Genomic DNA, 26,311 nt, shown 5'->3' with positions numbered 1-26,311 from the left:
GGTAACAGTATCAGTTTGAGGGCAGTAGTAAAACAATGACAGGATACTGTAAAAGAGAACTTTCCCTACCAATGGCCCCCAAGTCAACAGCTCTCAACCTTGGGGACAAAAATGATACCAGTATCGAAACAATGACCACCAAGTTATTGATTCACCTACTTTCCATACCATAGACCTTATCTTCTAAACACGGGCCTGGGAAGCAATGTAGCACAAGTGAGAAACACTAGAGCTGTGGCCTCTCTACTCACTAACTAGCTATGACATCAAATCGAGTCACTTAACTTGTTGGAGCCTGCTGCCTCATGGTCCCAGCAGGGATGGTGGCGCTGTACTGAAGGTCAAGTGCATTCATTCACTATTCACAACATGCAAAGTATAATTTGCCCAGGCAGAGTGCCCAGACGCGCTTCCTGATTATCACTGAGCTGCCATTTTGACCAGAGAATGCAAGAATTCTTCCTGGCTCTGATCCAAGCCCTGCCACACCATCTTTTTTTCTCCCCCTCCCAACAAAACCAGCATGCAATTTTATCCAGCCATTTGTGTCCAAAGTAATGTTCACTTAATTTTGTGTTAAGCTCCCTTAAAATGAGATTAGGCTATTCAATTTCCAACTCTATCCAAATAAATTCTAGGCCTTACAATACGAGCTGAACACAGAAGCAGAAAAGGGAAAACAGTTTCTATTTTTCAGTGTTCAACCCTAAAGCCAATTTGACAGCAACCTCTTTGATTTATACTCCGATGTGTTCTATGGTAAGCCAGCTTGTACTACATTCCAGTTTATTTGCATCATAATTAGTAATGATGATGATTAGTTAGGCAAAGAGAAGAAGATTTATGAGGTTATGGCTCTAAGCTAATGATGAATCATTCTTTCCCTCTTTCATCATTAATTCAAAAGATGCAAGTCAACTATTAAAAAGGTTGGAGGGGGGGAGAGAAGCCCACGTAGGTTAGAAAACAATCGCAGAGCTCCTTGTCAACTATGTTATATAAACCACATACTAGCAATTGCTTTAGGAACCTGTGCTTGGCATTGCTTCTTCCTGAGAGCAAGATGTGATACTCAAATAAAATACTCATTAAATTTTAAAATGAAAGAGTACTTTGGTAGAATGCATAAGAACAACTATATACTGAAATATATTGGACCAGTATTTAAATGTCCTTGTAATTCATCTTTTTAAGAATCTAAAAAACAAAACAAAATAAGATCACAAAATCAGAAACAGTGGATATGAAAGAATTTTTTTAAAAAGGAATTATGGCTTATAAGATGCAACTTATTTTCAAGCAAATCTTCATAAAATACTACTTCACAAATAATGTCATTTGTACCACAGTGCGGGGGGCTTGTCTTCAGGAACTATGGATGATTAGGATCTGGATCTCCTTTATAATATCAACCTAGTTTTACAAAATAAGATTTTTTGACCACTATAATTTTGTGCATCTTTACCCAGTGTGGGTGTGGCAAAGTGCTTCCAGGAATTCAGTGGGTGGTAAAATGGCAAAGCCTGCAACACTGAATTGGTATAATCCCAGCTGCTTTTAAAAGTCCAGGCATATGCGCCTGAGGATTTAAAAAAAGGAATGAAATAAACAACCTAGACAGGTTTACTCTGCTTAGACTCCTCATGCATTCTTTGGCTACAGGATTAATTATGAAGCGGAGCTGGGGAACAGAAGCCTGGTCTTATCTGATTATATGTCTGACCTTGAATTGTTCCATTCGATGGTCTATATGAAAACCTTAACCATAATGATTACGTTGAGAAAAACATCCAACTCATCACTGCATTCTTTTTGTTTTTCTATTAAAACAGCATGTATTTCTGATATAGATAATGTACTTAAAATGAGACTAAACAAATATTTATAATCTCATTTCACTTGGTAGATTAGCTGGCAAGATCACTTACACTGGACCTTAGTAAATAGTCTAATTAGTTGTAAGAACAGAAATGGTTGGGTGACAGGTCTGTCACTGACTTCTCACTCTGACAGCAAAGAATAGTCTTTCTAAGGACATAACTGCCACATGCTCAGTATAGTTCACTTGGTCCAACTATTGTCATGGCTTTATGGAGCAGGGGAGTGGGTACTGGCTGCAGATCATTCTCAACTAGAATTCCATCAGCCAGTGGCACTCCATCAGCTCCAGTCTCTAGTGGAAGGCATGAAGGCGTTTGCTGAAACCAAGAATCTGGAAGTGAAACTGTCCTTGCAGTATCTGGGATGACAGAGGAAAGGGGGATGTACACAGTGCTGGAGGCCAAGGGGCAAAGAGGTAAACCAAGGTGAGGCAGAGATTATTAGTAGTTCAACACGCAGAAGGAAAACAACATACCAGCTACCACGTCAAGGTCATTCCAAGGACTCAATATATAACCAAGGGCCTGGCCACAGCTTAAGTGCTGTCACCTGCTTGTAGGAACAATGGAGCCAAAAGCTACTGGTGTGGTGCATGTCAGTTCAGTTGCTGAGAAACCTAACTAACCCAACCGCCATGACTGCCAGTGATGGAATTCACTAGGTTTCAGTGCATTTCATTTAAGTCAAGCTAGTAAATGTAAATACATTTGACCCACCCAAAGTTTGATATTTCATATGGAAAATAAAATATATTGGGATGAAATATTTTTTTAAATTAAGGACATCACATTTCAGTACTGCCTCAGTTTCCCCAGTGCTGAGGTTACTACAGAAATGGGTACCAATAAACCTGACCACACTTAATTTTGCACCAACAGCAAGCTCCAGAAAAGATGAAACCTTATTGTCCATTTGATGCCATCCTGGGTATGGGTATGGATCCAATTCTCCACAGGTAAAGCATTGAGTAGTAATAAAGTAGCAAATTTATTGAAAGCAAAAGTCAAGCACAGATTCGCCATTGGGGGGGACGATGTGTGGAGCCAGGAGCCTGTTATGGAGTTCTACAGTATGGCTGTAGCACTGGGCTGATTGCCTGATGGCTTGCACTCAAGAGGCTCTGCTAATGCTGTTGGTTCCCATCTTAGTGCCCACTCACGCAACTCACTACCAAGACAGGATTTTTAGAGGGAAGCTGGACATTATGGAAAGCAGGACCACACTGAGCAAGCACCCGAAGAGGCACTACAGGAACACAAAGCTCCGCGATGGGCCATGTGTTGTCAGCCACAGGTTGTATCTGCTGCTTTTTACCCCTATCCACCTAACCATTCCCCTTCCTTTGCCTCATGTGTGTTCTTTGAACATTACCTATTGAACTGCGGGAACAACAGAGTCCTATGATACCAGGCCATGATGTTCATAGGATAGGTTTGTGAAATGCACCTTCATCTTATGATGGGTGTATTGGAATGTGGCTCTATCATACGTCAAAGAGCAACTGTGCTCACCTTTGCCCAAGTATGTATGCATGCAGTCATGGACAATATGAAGGAGTCAGAGAGTTAGGTTCTGGGGTGGGGGCTCTCACAGAGAACCTCAACATTGGTATAAAGACACTTGAAGCTGAAGAGGTAAAGTTCAATACATGTACAAAGACTATTGGTTGTAGTTCCCCTGTCTGACTAAACGCTGTCATAAATTCCCACTTCAGGGTAGGTCTAGTCCCAGGAGAGAGGTCAGGGGTCATAAATCCCTCCAGTGACTTCAGATGATCAAGAAGAGAAATACATATACATTTCCCATTTTTACTCCTAGAAGCTATCCAACTTTCCTAATTATAATACCTAGCTGTTCTTCTTAAAACAGCCTTTGCTCCCCCTTTCTTTCCTAGTAAACTCAGTATACACACCCTACTCAGGCCAGCCCTTTCACTCACTCATTATTAGGCATGAATTACAAGTCTAAATGAACACTTCCTCCTAGAATCAACTTTATTTTTCAATTTAATTTACAGCTCCAGACACTGAAACAGTAGAGGCAAAGTTTTTAGTTTTCCTCACAGTTGAATAAAACTGTATATACATGTATGGGCATACCACAGGGAAACAAACCTTTTTGTACATTTAATATACACTAACAATAAAGAAAAACACTTTGCATTTATGAAAACAGGCCACTTCACATCTGATTCCAGATCTCTATGTAATTTCCTATTAGCCTTCCCTCCCTCCCTCTCTCCCCCTCTCCTCCTCCCTTCCTTCCTTTCTGTATACTACTCTGGTATATTGTCTATCATTAAACGAACAAATTCTCCTAACAATGGCTACCTTTCCTGAGTTTGTACCTATCTACAAAAATCAAAGCATTTCTGTAATTATTTTCATTCTATTTTTGGAGATCATAAGGCTTACAGATGAAACATTATAGCTTTATAATGCAACTCTCTGTGTGTGTGTGTGTGTGTGTGTGTGTGTGCGCGTGCGCGCGCGTGCGCGTGTGGGTACACGCAAGCTAACACTAGAGCTTGAACTCAAGGCTTCAAGCCCTGAGTTTTGAACTGCAATCCTCATATCTCAGCCTCCTGAGTAGCAAGGATTGGTGTGAGCCACTGCCCTTCACCCCCACCCCCCACCTAACTGTAAGAAATTTTAAATGACTATATACTAACAGTAAAGAGAAATGAGCCAAGAACACAATAAAATGATCAGCATTCACCTGACCCACTGTGATATGTGTGGTCTTACACAATAAGATATTTGCACACAGATAGGTGAGAAGGGTTGGTAGGAACTGGCTCATGAGATTAAGGCAGCTGAGAAGTCCCACAACAGGCTGCCTGCAGGCTGGACACCCAGGGATGACCAGGTGTGGCTCAATACCAGCCCCGAGGCCTGAGATCCAGGGAAGTCAAGGGCAGAAGTCAGCTCAGAGGCCTGGGAACCCAGGGGGCTGCTGGTTCAAGGTCTAGAGTCCAAAGGCTATAGCCTAGACTTCAGTGTACTGGGCAGGAAGCCAGGGTATTTCACGTGGGTAGAAAAGGGGACAAGACCAATTTACCTTACATATTTGTTTTTTAATTTCTGCCCAGACACACCCAAAATACTGTTCAACCCAATGTGTAGGAATTCTCTAATCCAGTCAAGCTGACAGATCACACCACCAACAGCAACAACTGATACCAAGAGTAAGAACACAGAAATACAACTCCAAACTATCACATAACATGAAATTCCAGCAAAGGGCAACTTCTCATTGGATGGAACATCATAAAAACATGGGCGATCCTTTCTGATATGGACATGTCCTGGTTTTGTTCATCCTGGGTTTGTTGGGAGTAAGGTGTCTGGGCAATCCAGATTTGACCTTGGTCATCTTGGCTCTATCTATCAGTACCTTTTGTTTGTTTGGTTGGTTGGTTGTCTTCCACTAGCACAGAGGCTTGAAGTAAAGACTTCAAACACTCTCTTAGCTTTGCATGGCTGGTACTCTTAACATTTGAGCCTCAGTTCAACTTTCAGGGTTTGTTTGGGGTTTTTTGCTGGTTAGATAGGAGTCTTACAGACGTTTCTGCCTGGTCTGATCTTAAACCTTGATTCTCAGATCTCAGTTTCCAGAGTAGCTAGGATTACAGGAATGAACCACTGACGCCAGTCTACTCATTCATAGGTAGGGCGGTTCACCTTGACCTTCTCAGCTGTTGTAATTCTGTACACCAACTCCATAAACACTCTCCTCTTATGCATCTATCTACATATCTGAGACCTGTCCCTCCAGTGAACTCTGACTAATACAGTGGGAAATTGTGTGAATTTCACACCTTCCTTTAAAGGTCTAAACAACATATCTTGATTCACCACAAGTAGAGCTTCACTAACTGGAAATGGCCTACAGCTAGGGGAGACACAGGGAGGGAAAAGTGTGGTTGAACTGAAAAACAACACAAACCCAAATCTCACCTAATTGTTAACTCATTGACTTCCACACAACACACACACACACACACACACACACACACACACACACACACACACACACACACACACACACACACACAGAGTGTGCAATTCATTTAACCTACCCAAAGAACATTCTACATTAAAGTTGAAAAGAATGGCAAATAGAAAATGTAGCAGGTTTTTACAGACATCTTTAAGTTTATTTAGATTTAATTCACAGGCTGGAGTGCTGCTGGCCCGTGCCTATAATCCTAGCTACCCAGGGGGCTAAAATCTGAAGATCTCCATTCAAAGCCAATCTGGGCAGAGAAGTCCACGAGACATTTATCTCCAAACAGCCAGCCAAAAGCTGGAAGTGGAGTTGTGGCTCAAGTGGTAGAATACGAGCCTGAAGCAAAAAGGCTAAGAGAGAGCTCGCTGGCCCTGTGTTCAAGTATCCATACACACACTTAAAAAAAACAAACAAACAACCAAACAAAAAATCCATTCATATGATTATTTTTCTTTGAGCAGAGCATTTATTGCTTCAGTCTTTTTACCTACCCTCAGCATTAATGATTCATTGCACGAGTTAGGACTCAGGCTGAACTTGCAACGAATTCCTAAAGGCGTGGGTACTAAAGTAAGCCCCCAGGGGAGTCAGCTGTCAGTTTGTTCATTTCTTCTGCTTTTTCTTACTTCCAGCTGCAGTAATTCAATGAGGGTTGATTTTCCATTTAGGCAAAGAAACAAGGAAAGAAGAAAAAGTACAAACCCCAAAACCACATATTGAACAGTGGTGCAAACACACCACCATCCATCATTCATCTGTCTTTCCTAACCTAACAATAAACCCACAAGATTTCTCCTCTTACTTTCTCTTAAATGTATTTTTTTATCAACTTTGAAACAAAGCATATCCACAATGAAAACCCCATATTTTAAGTGTACCATTTGATGAGTTTTGACAACTGTATTCACCATGTAACTGCTATGCCAATCAAAAGGTTCTCACCACCACAAAATGTACCCAATCTTGCCAGGTCCATCCATCCTCCTGGCCCTCACCTGGCCACCATTCGCTGTGGCTGCTCTGCTTCTTCTATGCTTTTGCGTTTATTTAATTTATTACCATACCAAGGCTTGAACTTAGGGTCTCACACTCTTGTTCTGGCATTTTGGCTCAAGGCTGGCACTCTACCATTTGAACCACACTTCCACTTCCAGCTTTCTATTGGTTGATTGAAGAAAAGATTTTGCCCAGGCTAGGAACGGGGATCCTCAGATCTCAGCCTCCTTTATGAGCAGCTAGGATTGCAGGAGTGAGCCATCAATACCCGGTTGCTTCTGTACAATTAAAACCCAACCCACAGGCATTGGCTTGGGGGCAAGGGGTCATACTGGGATCTACTTTCACACAAACACTGTCGCTTCAGAGAAAACCCAAGAGAAACAAGAACTGTCTTCCCACTTTGTACTATAATAGCATTTTTAAATTACACTTTAACAAAGCAGCCTTCTTAGATTGGAGAACTTAAAGGAAAAAAGGGGGGCTTCAAACAGGTAAACTGTAGCCATGTTTGGGAATCCAGGCAGGACACACACACACACACACACACACACACACACACACACACACACACACACACACACACACACACACACACACACACACACACACACACACACACACACACACACACACACACACACACACACACACACACACACACACACACACACACGGTATGATTTTAACCTCAAGGATGAGGCTCAGCACATGCAAAGGCACAGGTCCAACCACCTTTGTGCAAGGGCGGCAATGTGTGTCTACTTTGCGAGGTAGTTAGGACAGCACATGGTGGACAGTGGCAAAGAGGTGGGGTTCAGGCAAGACTCTGACTACACTACTTTAGGGCAGGATTGGGGTACAGGTCTGGTGCCAGACAGTTCTCCCTGCAGAAGGGGAGCGGGTGACGTCACAAGTGAGCAGCAGGCGTAAACACCCAAATAAGGCCGAAGTGGACAGCTCTGAGCAGCGGGGAGCAGGACTGGAAAGAGTAGGGCTGGCCTTAGAGAGGAAAGAATGGGATTGGAAGCAGGGCCTCCCTCTCCTTCCCCGCCCCACACAAGGGCAGTGGAGAGAGGCAGAGGCCTCAGGGAGAGAAGGCCAGAGGCCCAGGTTCTTGGCTAGTGAAAGAGAGGTAGAACTCCAGGGGATAAAACTGACAGTCCCCAACTTCCTACTCATGTGTGGATTTCTTCTCACAACAAAACAGCCACAACCAGCTGACTGCCTTCACCACTGCCAGCACAGATGTACTTTCAAATTTTGGGTAGTACTTTTGAACGGAGGGCTTCCTAGACCAATGTGATGCCACTGAGTCACGTCTTCACAGCTGTGTTGTGCAGATCATTTTGTAGGACAGGGTCTTGCTGCCCTGGTATGGGTCTGAGCCTGCGATCAGCCTACTTGAGGCTCATTGCTGCAATCACAGGTGCGGGCAGGACGTCCAGTTTTCCTCCATTGAGACAGCATCTCACAGACCTTTGCTGCCCCGGCTGGACTGGAATTATCATCCTGGACCTCATGCTCCTACATAGCTTAAGGTGTCAAGTGCTGACCACTGGACCCAGTGATGGGATGCAAAGGAGCGGGGCAAGGGTGGTCTCAGGAGCTTTTCTTCCTGGGCAGGCCTCAAACCACGATCCTCCCATTCTCAGCCTCTGAAGTAGATAGTATCATAGGTGTGAGCCATCAGCACCCTCATATCATCATCACAACCATCTTAAAGTCTACAGTTCAGTAAATGTCTATAACCCTTGCCACTATTTTCAGATTTTTCTTTTTTTGCCATCCCAGCAGAACTCTGCACCGATTCAACATTAACTTCTTAATTTAACTCTCCCCAGAGCATGCTGACTGACCTCTTTCCACTTTGTTCTATGAGTTTGGGTTTGCTTTTTGTTGTTGTTGTTGTTGTTGGTCATGGGGCCTAAACTCTAGGCTGGGTGCTGTCCTTCAGTTCTTCAGCTCAAGGCTGGTGCTCTACCACTTGAGCCACAACTCCACTTCCAGCTTTTTCTGCTTATGTGGCGTCATGCATGCAAGGCCAGCACTCTACCACTGAGCCACCTTCCCAGCCCTTATTTGTTTTCGTTTGTTTTTTCATAGCTCATATAAGTAGAACCACAAAATTATTTACCCTTTAACCTTATTCTAAAGTCCCTGGGGCTCATTTCATTTGTCATGTCTTTAGGGTCTTCTTTCCTTTTGTGTAGCTGAGTCAATACTCAATTATGCATTCTTGTTCTGAAGCCATCCTGGTGGCAGGGGATGACTGGCAGGGAGAGATGGGCCAGGCTGAAGTGAAGGGGTGAGGATGGAGGATGGGAAGCAAGGCCAAAGGGGTTTGTGGGAAGGTGAAGGAGGCACGCAGGATGACACAGATTCTCTGCCGAGCCAAACTGTAGTCAGGTTTCAGAATCTTCCCCCAGCCCCACCAGTGCACTTCCTTGTGCGATCCAGCTCTAGCAAGAACTCCCCAGCTTTAACCTCTGATCCCTTTCAGAGGCAGATCAGGCTTGTCATCATCCATACCCATCACCCAGGCCATGTCAGATCCTCTGTTCTCTCTCCTGGAAGAGGCTTACCACTAGAGCCAGAGTCCTCCTCACCTTGCCCCGGTGTTTCCTCTTCGCAGCTTTCCACCCATCGCCTCCACCCGGCTCCTTGGCTGTCAACCCCATTTGTCAGGACAGTATTTGGAGTTGAGCCCAGTCTCTCTTCCCAACTGCAAGCCTCCATAGTGCCAGTCCTGAGTGAAGCCTTCCTTAGCATGCATGAACAAGAATCGCTGAATGAGTTCTCTTTTAATGAGAGATCATCAGGTTCTTGTTGAAACAACTAATAGGGGGAATATTTTTGAGGGACACAGCTCAGATGATGAAAGTCAGGGAGGGGTGAGAGGTCTGGCAATGACGGCAGAGAGCCGCTGCTAAGACGCTCTCAATCTTGAAATCTTCCAATTACCCAAATCCTGACATCAATGCTGTATTTGGCTCATCTCTGAAAATCTACAGGAAAATACCTGTAAGAGGTTCTACGGTGCCAGCTGGAGCTGGCCATTAGAGCCTCAGATTGCCAAATAATGACTGGCTCTAATCAGAAGCATTGCTGCTCTTAAACATTCCACCGTCTCCGCTCCCCAGGCTGTGATTACAGCAGGAAGGCGGGAAATGCCGGGCTGCATCATCTTTCTCTTGAATGTTCATTGAGTGAGAGTTCGTCATCTTCCTTAAACACACAGCTTTATGGGCAAACGAAGCCCTGAACCTTGTCCACACAGGAGACAGCCTGTCCTGGGGGCTGTTTGTTAAGTAACAGCCAGATGAACATGCTTGTCTGACGCTCGCTCACTAGTTAGCATGTCTCCATCAGAACAGTATTCCCTTTTCTGGAAGCCAGAAACTAAACTATGAAGTTATAATAATGCCACACTTTTTTCTGGCAGCCCTGGGAGTTAAAACTAGGGGGAGGGGGTCACACATGCTAATCATATGCCACTAAAACTCATCTCCAGAATACCCAGAATAATTCAGAATAACTTCAGTTTATCCATCAAGATCAGAAGGGATTTAAGCTCTAACACATGTAACACTACACACACACACACACACACACACACACACACACACACACACACACACACACACACACACACACACACACACACACACACACACACACACACACACACACACACACACACACACTTCCTAAACCTTAAACTGGAGTCACTGTAACTATCCTTCATAATACCAAATGCATTCAATTTGGGGGAAACAAATGTATTCAAGTATCATTTTAAATCTATAGATTAAGCATCTGAATTGGCAAGGATTGATTAACACAATGTAACCAATGCAGAAAGGTATTTTTGTTCATTTGTTTTTCATCTCCATCTTGGAGCTCAGGACCTGTACACTGCTCCTGAGCTTCTTTTCCTCAAAGCTAGTCTTTCACCACTTGAGCCACAGCTCCAGATTTTTGGTAGTTTATTGAAGGTAAGAGTCTCATGGACTTTCCTGCCAGGCTGGCTTTGAACTGCAATCCTCAGATCTCAGCCTCTTAATTAGCTAGGGTTATAAGTGTCAGCCACCAGTGCCCAGCTTGCAAAAAGCCTTTTTACAACTGAAGCCAATTCAATTTAAGCATTTTGGATTTTACATTAGTAGAGCCTATTGTCATTTGAAATGTGTAGAAGTTTCCTTTTTCCTTTAAGTACACAAGTGTGTGTGTGTATATATATATATGCAACTAAATATATATTAACTAAAACCACAAAATATTACAGAATATTTACTTGTGCTAAGCTAGTAGATTGAGCTAAGTAATTGGTAAGTCTTATTTGGTGGAAATTGCGATTCTAACTCAGTGAGGCAAAAGCATGATCAAATAGCCACACATACCTTCTTGATTTAATCTTAATTAACCCAATATTAACTTACTAACTGTAATGTCCAGCTTCCATTTCCTTCCTCCTCTTCCATCCCCACTCATCCCTTAATAAGTTTCCTTTTGGGGATAGTTGCAAAGTATATCTCAAAACATTAAGTTCATAGTTTCAAAAAATTCTACCTATTCTTTTGTAAACTGGTCTGATTTAAACAAGCATACATCTTGTAAAGCAGAAAAAAGATTCAATCTTTTTGGGCTAGCAAATGAGATTGCTAGGACCTTACAGCCCTCTGTGTTTGGCCTTGCCAAATACAAAGAATGTGTTTGCAATCATCAAATAGTAATTTGGTGACAATACGTTTTGCCAGTCAGCACATCAAGACTTTTACTCCACTTAAGAGACACGGCCACAGCTGTCAGTCTGTTATCACATTATGAGTCCCTAAAACAACAGGAAAAATCCATATGTGCTTCAGTGAAGGCAATTATCAAAGCAGAAGAAATGAGGGGCCCATGGCAGCCCACTGGGCCCACCGAGCAGTGGCTGCAAGCATTCTTTTTGCTGGTAATTCTATTGCTTCTATTAAGATCTATCTTTACCAACACAGAACCCTTCTCTTACGTTATGCATAATCCAAGAGATTTCATGAGATGTAGCAATAATCAGACTTAGATGACAAATGCAAATGAACAGATTTCTCATAAACCATTAGCTGATGTAGGTCACAAGAATCAGATTAAATTGGTTTATGGAGATAACTAGTATATTTCAGAAAATAATTCTCTAATGCTCTCAAGTTACTGAGTAACTTAAAACAAAGCAAGGTCATAGGTAACCCCTGTGGGTGAATGAGGATGGAGGAGACAGCAAAGTCTCAGAGATGTTTGCATTTCAGGTCATTCGCAATGCCCCCTGCTAGGATTTCAAATCCAATCCCAGCTTCCACCAGAAACTCCAGCTCTCCAAGGATCACTGAAATTGTCACAACTCCTCTTATTCCACTGAAGAGAATACCACTGAGACCACACGCATGCGTGCGTGTGCACATGTGCCCCCCCTACACACACACACACACACACACACACACACACACACACACACATTTCCTGAGGATTGTTGTTTGAGACCAGCCTAAGCAGGAAAGTTCATGAAACTCTTATCTGCAACAAAGCCAGCCATGGAGCTGTGGCTCAAGTGATAGAGTACTAGCTTTGAGCAAAAAATGAGGCTTGAGCTAACATAACCAAACCAAGAACGGTTAGCTTGGGAGTACTGTTTTTCTTTAGCTGGTAAGAAACATTTTCAGAGCTTTTCAGGTCTCAAGAAACTATGCTTTAAAAAAAAAATGTCATTGGTGCCGGAAGCTGGATACTATTTAATAAGCAGATCAAGAGACAAAAATATTATGACAATAATCTGAACTTTCTTGTTCCTGGGCACAGCTCTGGTATGCAGAAGAGGCAATCTTTTTTTTTTTTATTTATGGCAACTTTAATGATCCAATTGTTATTGTGTGAACATATAGTCAGTTTATCTGTGAGATAAAATATCAAAGATATCAAGGATAGCAATTCCCCTATTTCTGGATATACTGAGCAAAAGCTACTGTAATCCTTTTTATTCCACAAATCAGCAAGTCATCCTGCATTCAATCAACCATCCAGTGATTTATTGAGCACTTACTATTGTGCCAGGAACCAAAGCAAAAGATGTGCCCTTGTTTAGTTGTCCAGGCTCATTTTTGTTCTGCTGTAGCTGGAATTCCACACCCAGCTCCATGGTCCCCTCTCATCTCTAAGGCTTTGCTCTTTTTAGCTTAGCATGCTATTCTGAGCCTCATCCAAGAGATCTCTTTCCATAATGGCCACATTCAGTTGTTGTTGTTTTTTTTTCAATCTCCATGGACAAGGGAGTTCCTTAAGAGCAAGAACCTATGCTGGTGGCTGGTGGCTCCTGCCTGTAATCCTATAGGCCAATGTTGGCAGACATATTCATGACTCATCTCCAATTAATGAGCAAAAATCTGGCAGCAGAGTTGTGGATCAAGTGGTAGAGTGCTGGCCTTGAGCAAAAAAGCCAAGCAGAGGCTGGGAGTTCAACCCTCAGTACTAGTACGGAAACAAAAATAGCAAACCAATAAACAACAACAACAACAACAGAACCCTAACACAGGAGTATCTGGGGGTGAGGTCCACACCAGGTTAAAATCTCCGAAAACAAAAGGTTCTTAGATGAAACACCACATCAATATCGGGTTGAGAATCACCAATGTTCTTCAACATAATAATTCTCCTGAACAGGCTTGTTCAAACGTGGCTGGCAGGGAATCAAATGGCAGGAGGAGAAAGCATAAAGCTATAAGGTGTGCTTAGCCTGGGTCTTTCCTCTTGTCAGTACTCAAGGTGTAAAGACATCCAGGGATGAAGTCACACATCAAAAGGCATTCCCTTCCCCATTATCCACAGCAGCAATCTGCTGGGGAGGGCGGGGAAGCTGAATTCTACTTGAGAAAGTGAATTAAATGATATCTACCCACCTGATGGAGGGGTGCTAGGTTTGACATGTAAACTACATCTTTGAATGGATTCAAAATGATAGCAAGTTTATACTGGTAAGTGTTGGGGCAGGAGGAGAGGGAGAAAGAGCTTCAATACTATTTACTTGTTCTTACAAAGACAAACAGGAAGAACAAATCAAATGAGGTAAGTGGTCATGAATACAAGGGTAAGCTGGGTTGGGGACAAAGGACAAGAGTGAGATTTCTCTAGTCTACCTTGTGTGAACTTGTGACTTTTGAGCCATGTCGATGTTTTCCATACAAAAAATAGTAAGTGAAAAATCTAACTCTGGTATTAAACAAGCAAACTGATACAATCTGACCAGAGACTCCACTCAGGTAAACAACTTTTGAACACAGACATTCTGCAACTCTGACAGGATACATTCAATTATGACAGCATTAAAAACTGCAAAGCAACTTGAACTCCACTTGGCTGGTTGTTGGCAATGGGGCTGATGCTAGCTAGCCCAGTGATTCTGAAACATCTGCATGTTCAATACACCAGAGAAACTGCATAGACCATTTTGTACTGATGTCAGGAAACTGTGGAATATATTTCTAACATTCCAATATAAAATTATTGAAATGAGGGCTGGGAAGGTGGCTCAGTGGTAGAGCACTTGCCTTGCATACTTGAGGCCCTGGGTTTGATTCCTCAGCACCACATAAGCAAAAAGAAAAAAGCCGGAAGTGGCACTGTGGCTCAAGTGGTAGAGTGCTACCCTTGAGCTGAAGAGCTGAGGGACAGTGCCCAGGACCAGAGTTCAGGCCTCACGACCGGACCCAAAAAAAAAAATTATTGAAATGAGGGAAGATTGCCACTACTCATATTGATTTAAATACAACCATTAAACTCATGACTTTAACAATAATACTTTTCAAGCCTGGTGCTGGTGACTCATGCCTGTAATCCTAACTACTCTGGAGGCTAAGGATTGTGGTTTGAAACCAGCCCAGGAAGGAAAGTCTGTGAGACTCTTATCTCTGGTAAACTACTCAGAAAAGGCCAGAAATGGTGCTGTGGCTCAAGTGGAAGAATGCTAGCCTTGAGCCAAAGAAGTTCAGGAACAGCACTCAGGCTCTGAGTTCAAGCCCTAGGACCAGCACAAAATAATAATGATGGCAATAATACTTATCAGCTTAAATGGAAGTTAATACTCTTCATTTAAATAAAAAGTCTAGTGAAGTAACAGCCCACAAATATTAAGCACACTGAATTTCAGGACATTATTTCTACATAGCACTTTTCACTACAAAAAAACCTAAAATCTGGGGTTGGAAGTGTGGCTCAGGTGGTAGAGTGCTAGACAATGTGCAAAACCATGCCTCAGATATTGAGTTACAGTCCTGGTCTTGGACAAAAGTAAGTAAATAAAAAGAACTTGAAATCTCTGGAAAAAATAGGATTCTCCTGGACATGGGACAGGAAGAATAATCAGTGAGTCTCTGACCTACCATGTCACCAGCAAAGAATGATGACACCCACAAGAGGCAGTCAGCACTATGCTGGCCAAGTCTAGCAGCCTGAATGTGGAAAAGAATAATGACGTTTAGCTGGGTGCTGGTGGCTCATGCCTGTAATCCTAGCTACTCAGGAGGCTGAGATCTGAGGATCACGGTTCAAAGCCAGCCCGGGCAGGAAAGTCCATGAGTCTCTTATCTCCAATAAACCACTAGAAAACCGGAAGTGGTGATGTGGCTCAAGTGGCAGAGCGCTCGCCTTGAGCTGAAGAGCTGAGGGACAGCACCCAAGCCCAGAGTTCAAGCCCCACGACCGGCAAAAAAAAAAGAAAAAAAGAAAAAAAGAAAGAAAGAAAGAAAAATGACGTTAGGGACTGAATGTCTATGTCCCTCAAAAATTCATCTGTTCCATCTTTACTTGTGTGTGACTGCTCCTGGGGCTTGAACTGGGCCTGGCCACTATCCTCTAGGTTTTTCTCTGGAGACTGGTGCTTTACCCTTTGAGCCATACCTCCCCTTCTGACTTTTGCTAGTGAAATGGAGAGGTGAGCCTCATGGAGTTTGTTGCTCAGGCTGGCTTCAAAAGGCAGCCCTCGGGTCTCAACCCCCACCCCCACCCCGCTGCCCCAGTAATTAGGATTACAGGTGAGCCACCAGCGTGGGCTCTAGCCAATCTTTATGATGGAGCATCAGCTCTAGATGATCTTTGTAATGGGGCAATCTGAGAGGTAGCACCTTCATCCAAGATCAGTTAACTCTCCAAGAATAAAAATATCCCATTTCCTGATGTGACCTTGTGGAAGAACCCAATGTCCTTAAGAAGAATCATGTCCAAATGCTCACCTCCAACTTATACAGGGCCATGTTAAAATATTCATCTTGAACTTAATCGGGAGGGAATGAGAGGAGGAGGCCTGGCAGTGGTTCCTGAGAACTGTCAGCGTCAGAGAAGAAAAAGCAAAAATCAAGGACATTGCCCTAGATTGTAAGACACCGAGACAAAGACACTCAACACAATGCACAGATGACAAAGAGATCTGAACACAGGAGAGAGAAAACCTACAGTGAGAAGACATTTGTGAATAGGAGCTGTGCCTTAGCCGTTAACTACTGAGTTCCTGGTTGTCCTAATGGGCTGTATTTGTGCAGGAGAGTGTTCTCATTCTCAGATACACACAACCTGAGGGATTCTGGGACAAAGTGTTGCCTACAAATCTGGGGGGGGGGGTGGAAATAAAGAGTAGTGACTTGGTATCTTTCTCTTTTTATGTACAGATTTAGATTTTCACAAAAATTTACTACTGATCCATCTGCATCCACACGGATGCAGTTCCTTCCCACAGTGCCTTCATCCCATCTGCTCAGTTCTTCCTTGCTTCCAAGATTCTAAGCAGAAGGCAGCCTCGATTTGGGGTCTGAGCCTCGACACAGGATGGCAACCCTCCCTTTCCAACATACATAAGGATTCATAAACTCAAAGGCCCCCAATGTGGTGCTCTTCATGACTGAATGTTTTATGCAGGCAAAATGTCTTAGCACAGGTTCCTGGCTTTCAAGACCCAAACCTACTTTGTCCTCTAGACTTCAGGGAATAAACGTAAGATTTCTGGAGATCCAGCTCCATCTCCTACCATTATGCCTGGCCCTGGCGTTAGCACACCAGCTAACCCCTTAGCTTTTCCCCTCTGTGCCTTTCTTGGAAGAACCAAACCCATGCCATCCTCCAATTTAAAGGCTTTCCCACATCACACAGCTTGGGACCCCCCCCCCCCGACTTTACCCAGCCTTTATTAAAGTATGACTTAAGCTGGGCGCCAATGGCTCACGCTTGTAATCCTAACTACTCAGAAGGCTGAGATTTGAGGATCATGGTTCAAAGCCAGCCCAGGCAAGGAAAGTCCATGAGACTCTTATCTCCAATAAATCACTAGAAAACCAAAAGTGGCGCTGTGGCTCAAGCAGTAGAGCCCTCGCCTTGAGCTGAAGATCTGAGGGACAGCACCCAAGCCCAGAGTTCAAGCCCCACAACCGACCCCCAAAAAAAAGTATGACTTGTTCATTCTCCTCCAATATCTGCACTCCAGGATGTTCTAACATCAGGAAACACACATGCTTTCCATATCTGTTCATCACAGTGCAGAAGCACATGCTAGACATCATAGGTGAATTTGGTGAATGGGAGAAACAGTGATCCTTGAATTCAGCTCCAGGCTCCTCTCGTGGTTTGTTATTTGCTTTGACATGTTCAAAGACCCAGAGCAACAACCATAAAAGATGCCAAAAAGATCAGTTTCATTTACCAACCAAGATGGAGGAATAGTACTTCTGTTTTCATATGTAGAACTTGTCTTTAGCCAACCAGATTTTCATGAGCATGATCAGAAATGAAGCTGAGCAACGGACCCCAGTGTGGTTCAAACCAAATATTTCTTTCTAGAATACCCTGTCATAATCCTTTCCGAAAACCTCAAGAACCCCTTCATGCCATCCCAACATGACCCCAAACATCCACAGACTGTCCCCAGGTGGCATTAACATGGGCTGGGAAGACAAGAGGGGCTGCAAATTACCAGAATGGTATCGGAGGGGTCCACAAAGGGCTGCAGCTGCCCACTCTCATTCAAGCCCACTGAAGCTCAGCATTCCGCTCCGATATTGATGTCTACAGAGCCAGAACCCGTGACTTTCTCATGACCCAACTTCCTGGCTCCCATTTCTTTCCTCCTTCTATAGGCTGACATCCTTCATCCTACCTGACTGCTTCCCATCTGTTCCTTCATCTTCCTGATCCCTGTTGGAATGTGCTTCTCTGCAAAAGGTATTAGAACCTGCCAGTCCAATCTCATCTGCCTCCCACTCCTGCAATCCCAGCTCAACTCTGCCATCATCTTCCACTTCATAAATGCATCGATTCCACTTCATTACAAGAAACAAACTCCCCAGTGCCCCTAGCCAGAACCATCTGAAAGGAAGCTGCAGACTTAAGGTACCATTACCCCTGCATGCATCAACACCTCCCGCACTACAGTAGCACAAGCATCTCAGTCAGGAAGTTGGCCTTGGCATACACTACCATCATTCCCACTCAAATGTCACTTAATGTTCTTCTAACAGTGGCAGGGATCATAATCCAAGCAATTGTTTGCTGTGTCTTTGGTCTTCATTCTGGAGCAGTTACTTGGTCTGCCTTCGACTTTTATAACCTTGACAGTTTTGAAAATGACCAATTATTTCACAGAATAGTCCCTAATCTGGAATAGTCCATGAATACATTCAGATTATACTTTGTAGGGGAGCAGAGGGATGTATTATAGCGTTCTTGCATCCAACCTAGCAGGTGGTTGTATTATATTAGCTTAAATTTCCCATGTCACTCTGGTCTCTCTCTCTCATACTGTGTGTGTTGGTAGTACTGGGGTTTGAACTTAGGGCCATGCCCACTTGTTTGGCTTTTACTCAAGGTTGGCATGCTACTAGTTGAGCTACACCTCTAATTCCAATGCTAGTTAACTGGAGATAAGAATCTCACAGAGTTGTCTATCTGCCTGAGTTGGCTTTGATCCAGATCTCATCTTCCTACTACCTCAGATTACAGGCATAAGCCACAGGCACTGGGCTACCACTGTATTTGAGCACCCAGCCACCCACTGTATTTAATAAACATTCTGTGGAAGAACGGCCTGGGTGATATAAATATCCTATTCCTCATCAAACTTTTGCCTACTAATTTTGGCATTCATATATTGAATAGCTGGCATTCTATTACAGAGAACAGTTTCATTTATTTCATATTTATTTATCATGGTCCAGAGCCATGATTTCATAATATTCAACAGTTCTAAGCTACTATTGTTGCATTTATTTTGATGATACTATGTGGCAGGTTTGTCCAGTGTCAAGTCCCACAGGCAGGTCCCTGTGTTCCTGGCCACATCCTCATCATTCTTTGTTCCCCTGCCTAAGGCCCAGAATCAGCCATTCCTCCAAGGAGCTCTTTCAATGAAAAATGTCACTTGGATACCAAGAACCATGTGGTGGATGCAGGTGATCACAGCTCCCAAGATTGTTACGGATACAGGTAGGAAACACATGTGTCTTGTGAGCAACTCTGTAGATGCCAACTGTGGCCTGCATAGTTTCAATGCCCCCTCCCCCCAGTGCATGTGGAAAATCCCAGAAAGCCACAGCACAAACACTGAGGGTCTAGAGGTGACAGGTGATGGGGTCATGAGGACTTGCAGGAGTAATGCCCTTCTAACTTATAACATAAGACTCAAGGGAAATGGTTCTCCAGGTACATGGGTAATAGAGTCCTCACTGGACACAGCATTTGCCCACATCTTGATCCGTAGGTTTCCCAGCTTCCAGAAGTATGAGAAATAGTTTTTGTTGTTGTTGTTGTTTACAAGCCATCTAGCCTATGGCATTTGGTTACAGCATCACAAGTACTTTAGGACAATGTCCAAACACTTAAATCCCATAATGCAGGCAAACTCCAACATCAGTTTAAAAAAAAACAAAAAACTCCTAGGGATCTGTTTTGCCTTTTGTGTGTGATCCACAACCCCCCAGAGCTAGCTATGTTCGGGCCACAGAGCAGAGCTGTTGTTCTTTCTGGCTCTTAAAAGGTCCTCTTGCTCTACTTAAGACCCATGTGTTGGTTGGAAGGCTTCTAGATCCATCTGACTGTCACCTGTACTGTATTGTGTCATCTGGGTACTGGGTTCTAACTGGCTTCCTAAATATGCCTGTAGAATCTCTGGGTCCCAGACAGCCTGAGAGTCAGTCCTGCTCTTTGCAAGATTCCACCTTCGCTAGCATCAAGTACCCAGTCTGGTGCCAGTCTAGCGCTGCAGGAAGCTACTTCTTCCAGAGGAGAATTCTCCCAATGAATAGGAAAACCAAAAAGCAGTGGCAGTGATGGCCCTATACTCCCCTCCCACAGCTAGTCACAGAGTGAAGCCAAGGCAAGGCTGGTTTTCAGGGAATGTTTGGATCCCAGGATTCAGCCTCCTCTGCTAGCCCTGCATTTCTCAGTCTCTCTCCTTTATCCCTGAAAGCACCATTTGTTACAAGCACCATTGTTTTCGCTCCCTTTTCTGTTCTGCCCAGCTCCAACTTTCTCCAGATACATCTGTCCATGCTGGTAGCAAAGGAGTGAGATGCCCACTGCCTAGCACAGGAGGGGTGTGCGGAGAACGATGGGGCTGTGGAAGAGCCACTCGTGGAAGCGATGGTTACAGGTCAGGCGCAGCCCACTGAAGATTCTTTCTTCTGCTTTTTAGCAATTCCTGCAGGGTTCCAATCATGATGGATGTCCAATAACACTGTCAGGCTAACTAGCAGTGATTTCCAGTGGGTACCCATAAAAAGTCATGACAAAGCCCGAAGATTTGGGACATCAGAGCTTTTTTTTTTTTTTTCTAAGGTGGGAGAGACACGTAATAAATATCTCTGGATCTGCAAAGTGATATGACACTAGCTATTAAGGCCCAAGGAACCAATATCCAAGAGACAGTCCCTGGCCCATTAATAATAGTTACAAGATGACACATTCCATTGCTGTGCCATGCTGCAAATCTGGATGCTTTATTTAAGGATAATAAATAAATGAGCAGCAGCCAGTCATACTATTTCTGGTGTAAAGTAGCAAGATCAAAGTGACCATCTTATCAGCAGAAATCAGTTCTGAGTCTGAGTCAAGGCCTCCCTCTGACCGAGAGAGAAAGAAAGAGAGAATGTGTGTGTGTCTCCATGTCCTGGGGCTTGAACTCAGGGTCTGGGTGCTGTTCCTTAGCTTTTCTGTTCAAGACTAATGTTCTACTACTTGAGCCATACCTCTACTTCTGGCTTTTTGGTGGTTAATTCTTTAGGACATTTCTGCCTGGGCTGGCTTTGAACCTCCATCCTCAAATCTCAGCCTCCTGAGTAGCTAGGATTATAGGTGTGAGCCACCAGTACTCCGCTGGCCTAACGATTTGTAACTTTGGGACACCAAAGCAATGAAAGGTACAGATGCCCTCTTCCTCTGAAAGAGGAGTACAAAATAAAAATATATAGCCATTTGACATTGTCTAAAAAGAAACGTACTTTTTACCTGACTTATGTAACCATAACCCCTCTGTATATCATCTTTATAGTAATAATTAAAAAATAATATAGCCCTTAGCACACAAAGCAGAACTGCACACGTAATTCCTTGCAGTCCAATCTCTAAAGCCTCTTTATGAAGCTCCTCCCCCATTTTAAACATTTTAAGAGGCCCATGATCTTCCAATGCTGCTTTGCGCAACTACGATTCCAAAACAAGAGCTGACACACTTTTTCTAACAGGAACAGATGATAATATTTTAGGTTTTATGGGCCACTCCATCTCTGTAACAACTACGCAACTCTGCCACCATAATTGAAAGCACCTATAGACAATATGTATGCCAATGGACATGTGCACAGTCCAATAAAACCTGATTTCAAAATCCAGAGCGGCTGCCAAGACAAACCTGATGGTGTCACTTCAAATCTAGTACCAGGGGCTAAGGACTGAACATTTGCCTAGCATGTGTGAGACCCTTGACTCATTTCCCAGCACTGTAAAATAGAACCAACTTAGCACAACTAAACCAAACAGCAAATCACAATACTTAACTCAGCTCGGCGTCTCCCCTCCCCCAAAGGTTGCCATTCATTTCCATCACAAATTTATCCTATTTACTTCATTACTTTCTTAACCAGAAATTCCACTTACTACTTTTTTTCCTAGTATACTTTGTCAGGAACAAGCCATTGTTCCATTTTTCTAACCCACACAATGAGGATCAGAATAATCCCACATTATCAACATTTCCTGAAAGCCCCTTTGTGGCCTCATTTTCTAACGCACTGCTCAGTTCTATATTAATTGACAGCTGACCACAAACCTGACGAGAAAAGCAGAACGCATTCTTTCATGTGCCCAGAGGCCTCTCTTCTGGAGGCCACTGTGACCGCTTGGACAAGCCCGGCAGCTGTCACTCAGATCAAGCCAGTGAGGACAAGGGTTGTGTTTCTCTGGAGATTTTTCATTAAACTTGGGATCCACACAAGGCTCTCCCTGGCCTCTCCCTTTGCCCATGGAAAGGGTCAGAGACTTGTGAATCACATTCATTCCCATGTGCATTTCCCTGAGTCTCTTCCTGCTTCTCAACTCGGATTGGCCATTCCTTCACTCACAGTAATTGGCCATTCCTTCATTCACAGTAATCCTGATGGCACACAGTGGCTTGGGTCCTGCATTTTTCTAGCATATCCCTGACCTTAGGAGGACTTTGGAACATCTCATGAAACGTCATTGAGGGACTGAGAGAACTTCAATTCACAAATGCCCTACAGAAAAGCTCCATCTCATTAGAAAGCACTTTGGGTCTCTGCTATGTTTCCTGTCCTCTTCACTAGCTCATCAGCTCTAGCCTCACCAAAGTAGACATTAGTGTTGTCCAGGACTGTTGGACTGTTGTTTTTAAAAACTAGTACTGTTTGGGGGCTGGGAAGGTGGCTCAGTGGTAGAGCGCTTGCCTTGCATGCCTGAAGCCCTGGGTTCGATTCCTCAGCACCACATAAGCAAAAAGAAAAAAGCTGGAAGTGGCGCTGTGGCTCAAGTGGTAGAGCGCTAGCCTTGAGCTGAAGAGCTGAGGGACAGCACCCAGGCCCAGAGTTCAGGCCCCACGACCGGACCAAAAAAAATTTAAAAAAAAATAGTACTGTTTCTTTTGGAAAAAAATTAAATATAGAATTACCATATGATTTAGCAAGTCCACCTCGGGACACACATCCAGAAAAAAAATCAAAAGAGGCAGGACTAGGTATCTAAAGGCATATTTAAACACTTACAGTCATAGAGTTGTTATCTGAAATAGACTGAACATGAAGAAACCCAAGCATCACAAATAGATAAATTAATAAGCCAACAATGGTAAGCCCATTCAAGGGAATACTCTTCAGCCTTACAAAGGAAGGGAATGTGGACACATGCTATGATAGAAATGAACCTCTTCAGGCCATTACACTGACTGTAGTTAAGTCACAAAGGGGCTCACGCTCTATGATCCTACTAGAGTAAAGTAATTAGTCTAGTCAGAAACCATAGCTTTCGTCTCATGCGCAAGGCCTGGGGCTCAATCTCTAACACCAAGGAGAAAAGAAAAGTCATAGAGATAGGAAGTAGAAGTGGCTGCCAGGGATGGAGGAGAAGTGAGAATGAGCTCGATAAAGGTCATCAGAGCCTAGGAACTGGGATGTTAGGAAATGGGAGACCTCAAGTGTTTTAATTCCAACGACTAGACATTTAGAGTTGAAATGGTAACCACTGCATGTATTTTAACACAATAAAAATAAACAAGTATATAAAAATAAGCTGTCAATAGCTACTAAGGAGGAAGAAATTGGGAGGATCGGTGATTGAGGCTAGTCCAATCAAAAGGTTTGAGAGATCTCATCTTAGTCAATAATTGGGTGCTGTGGTATACACCTGTCATCCCAGTTACAAGGAAAGGTGAGATCAGGAGGATATTAGTTCCAGGCCAGTCCAGGTTAGAAAGTTCACCAGAATCCAGCTCAACAGAAAATGCAGAATAGAATGGTGTGTGCTCATCATCATTCAATGGGAGGTTCACTGTCCAGGCCAGCCTGGGGGAAAATGGAACAAAATAACACAAAATAGCGCAAAAATGGCTGAAAGTAGCTCATGAGCACCTGCCTAGCAAACCTGAGTTCAATCCCAGCATCACCAAAATCAACCCAACAAAAGTAAAGAAAGATGGGGTCTTCTGCCTACCAGACACCATGCTTAAAACTTTACAAAGCAGAAATGATGCTATCCTTTCTCCATGAACCCTCAAGATTCATGAGCAAACTATAGCACTGTGCACAGTCTGAGGAATTATGGAGTATCAGCCAATCATAAAAAAAAATTACAGTGATCAGTTGTTCCCCTTTTCCCTTCACCATGGTAAAAGGACTTTGATCTGGTGGAATAGCTTCATCTGTCCTGGTGTTCCATGAACTTACCTTTCTGAGAGACCATAGGATAGGGACATCTTTGACCTAAAAGATAAGATTTCACAAGCACACCCAAAAAAATATTCACCATCTCTCCACCCAGATTAACTCTGAGAAGGAAAGTAGTACTAACCGGGTATGTAAGTCACATGTGCTTAAAATCATTACCTCCCATGAGGCAATGAATGATTCCTCAAGAGAAAATGCAAAATGCATTTCAACCTGGTTTCTGAAGGCTCTGATGACCTTTAGATATTCACACTGTCCTTGCAGGAGTGGGGGGAGGGGAATGTGTACTCCCTTGACTCTCCTTAGTGATGAACACCTTCTGTAGGGGAAGGAATAAAGCCGGCTTCTCTTGCTTGACTCCTCTGTCAGTGGAGAAAAGGGACCCACAATCTGACACTACAGGATTTCTACAGTAGTAGGGGGGCTGGGCTAAGAGGATTTTCTTGTTCATTTGTGGAGGTGACAGTTCTGACATCTGGTGCTATCTAAGAAGAGACATGCTAAGTATCTCAGATAAAATCTCACTAAGGAAAGAAAGTGGTGCTGTGGCTCAAGTGGTAGAGAGCTAGCCTTGAGCAAAAGAAGCTCAGGAACAGGGCCAAGGCCCTGATTTTAAGGCCCAGGACCAGCACCTGTACACACACACACACACACACACACACACACACGCACGCACGCACGCACGCACGCACGCACGCACGCACATGTACGCGCGCCCTCACTAGGCAATGGGGTCAGCTCAGAGCACTAAAATTCCTGCAAGCTAACAGGCCAATGCCAGGAGAGCTAGACATTCAGTGTAAGCCATTCATGCTGTCCCTTGCACCAATTTGGCCATCTGGGAACTTCCGGGCTAGAAGACCTCAATCTCTCCTGTGGTCAATGTTTATTTTGTGTGTGTGTGTGTATTACAGTGTGTGTGTGTGTGTGTGTGTGTGTGTGTGTGTGTGTGTGTGTGTGTGTGTGTGTGTGTGTGTGTGTGTGTGTGTGTGTGTGTGTGTGTGTGTGTGTGTGTGTGTGTGTGTGTGTGTGTGTGTGTGTGTGTGTGTGTGTGTGTGTGTGTGTGTTCCACCCGGTGATGCATACACTAGGCACTCAATAAACACTGGCTCTTTCTGTACTTAATTGGCTTAACCTCATCGTTGAGAGGGCCAGAGGTATGGCCAAAAGGAAAACAACTATCAGAATAAACACAAAAGAAAAATGAAGAGAACAGCAAAAGGAAAAAGTATCAAAATAACATCTGCAAGCCAAGATAGGTCTAGAGACAAAGCCTACTGATTTGAGAATGTGCCAGGCCCTCATTTCAATCCCCAACACTACAATAAGTAAATACATAAATAAGTAAATGAATGAATACACCTATAAAGGGGCGGTGAAGCTTTAACACAGGGACAAATTAGGGCTCTGCTGACTGTGCTATTTCCGTTGCTGGGTGTGCTTTTGCAGTCGACTTGAAACTTTCATTGCATAATGCTGAGCACTCAACTCTGCTTGAAAAACAAAAGTCTGCTGTAGTTCCAGTCAAAGCCAGAGAAGTGGGAAAAAGCCTCCCGCCTTCCTCCTACCCGCTCTGGCCTCCGGCCTCCCGCCTGCCTCCTAGCTCCGTCTCCATTCCCCAAAGGTCCGGGAATGTGTTTCTTGTGCAGAGGTGGTTTTGAATCAATCAGAAATACAGGATGGTGTGTATTTTACCCTGAAGCTAACTCTTAAAATCGACACTACCACCATAGTACAAATATTAAAAACACACACACACACACACACACAAAAACACCATACCTCACAGTGATACTCACGAGAAACTATGTTGAAAATGAACTATACAACTTGTGGGTGAGGTTGGGAGGGAAAAACTGGGAGAAAGCAAAGGAAGGGGAGACAGTGTGCAAAAAGAAATGTACTCGTTCCCTGACTTACGATTGTAACCCCTCTGTGTACATCACCTTTATAGTAAGAATTTAAAA

At 43.6% G+C, this 26,311-nt stretch overlaps 1 protein-coding gene across 6 annotated transcripts in view; it reads right to left on the bottom strand.

Moving 5' to 3' along the window:
- The window catches only part of Rnf152 (ring finger protein 152), a 163,186-nt gene that overhangs the window by 11,780 nt on the left and 125,095 nt on the right, over positions 1–26,311 (bottom strand). The window lies entirely within an intron of this gene.

The sequence above is a fragment of the Dipodomys merriami genome, unplaced genomic scaffold (genome assembly GCF_024711535.1).
Source record: "Dipodomys merriami isolate MVZ:Mamm:240054 unplaced genomic scaffold, mDipMer1.0.p SCAF_2, whole genome shotgun sequence".
NCBI lineage: Eukaryota > Metazoa > Chordata > Mammalia > Rodentia > Heteromyidae > Dipodomys > Dipodomys merriami.
The sequence above is the reverse complement of the archived record's forward strand: the minus strand, read 5'-3'. Positions and strand labels throughout refer to the sequence as shown.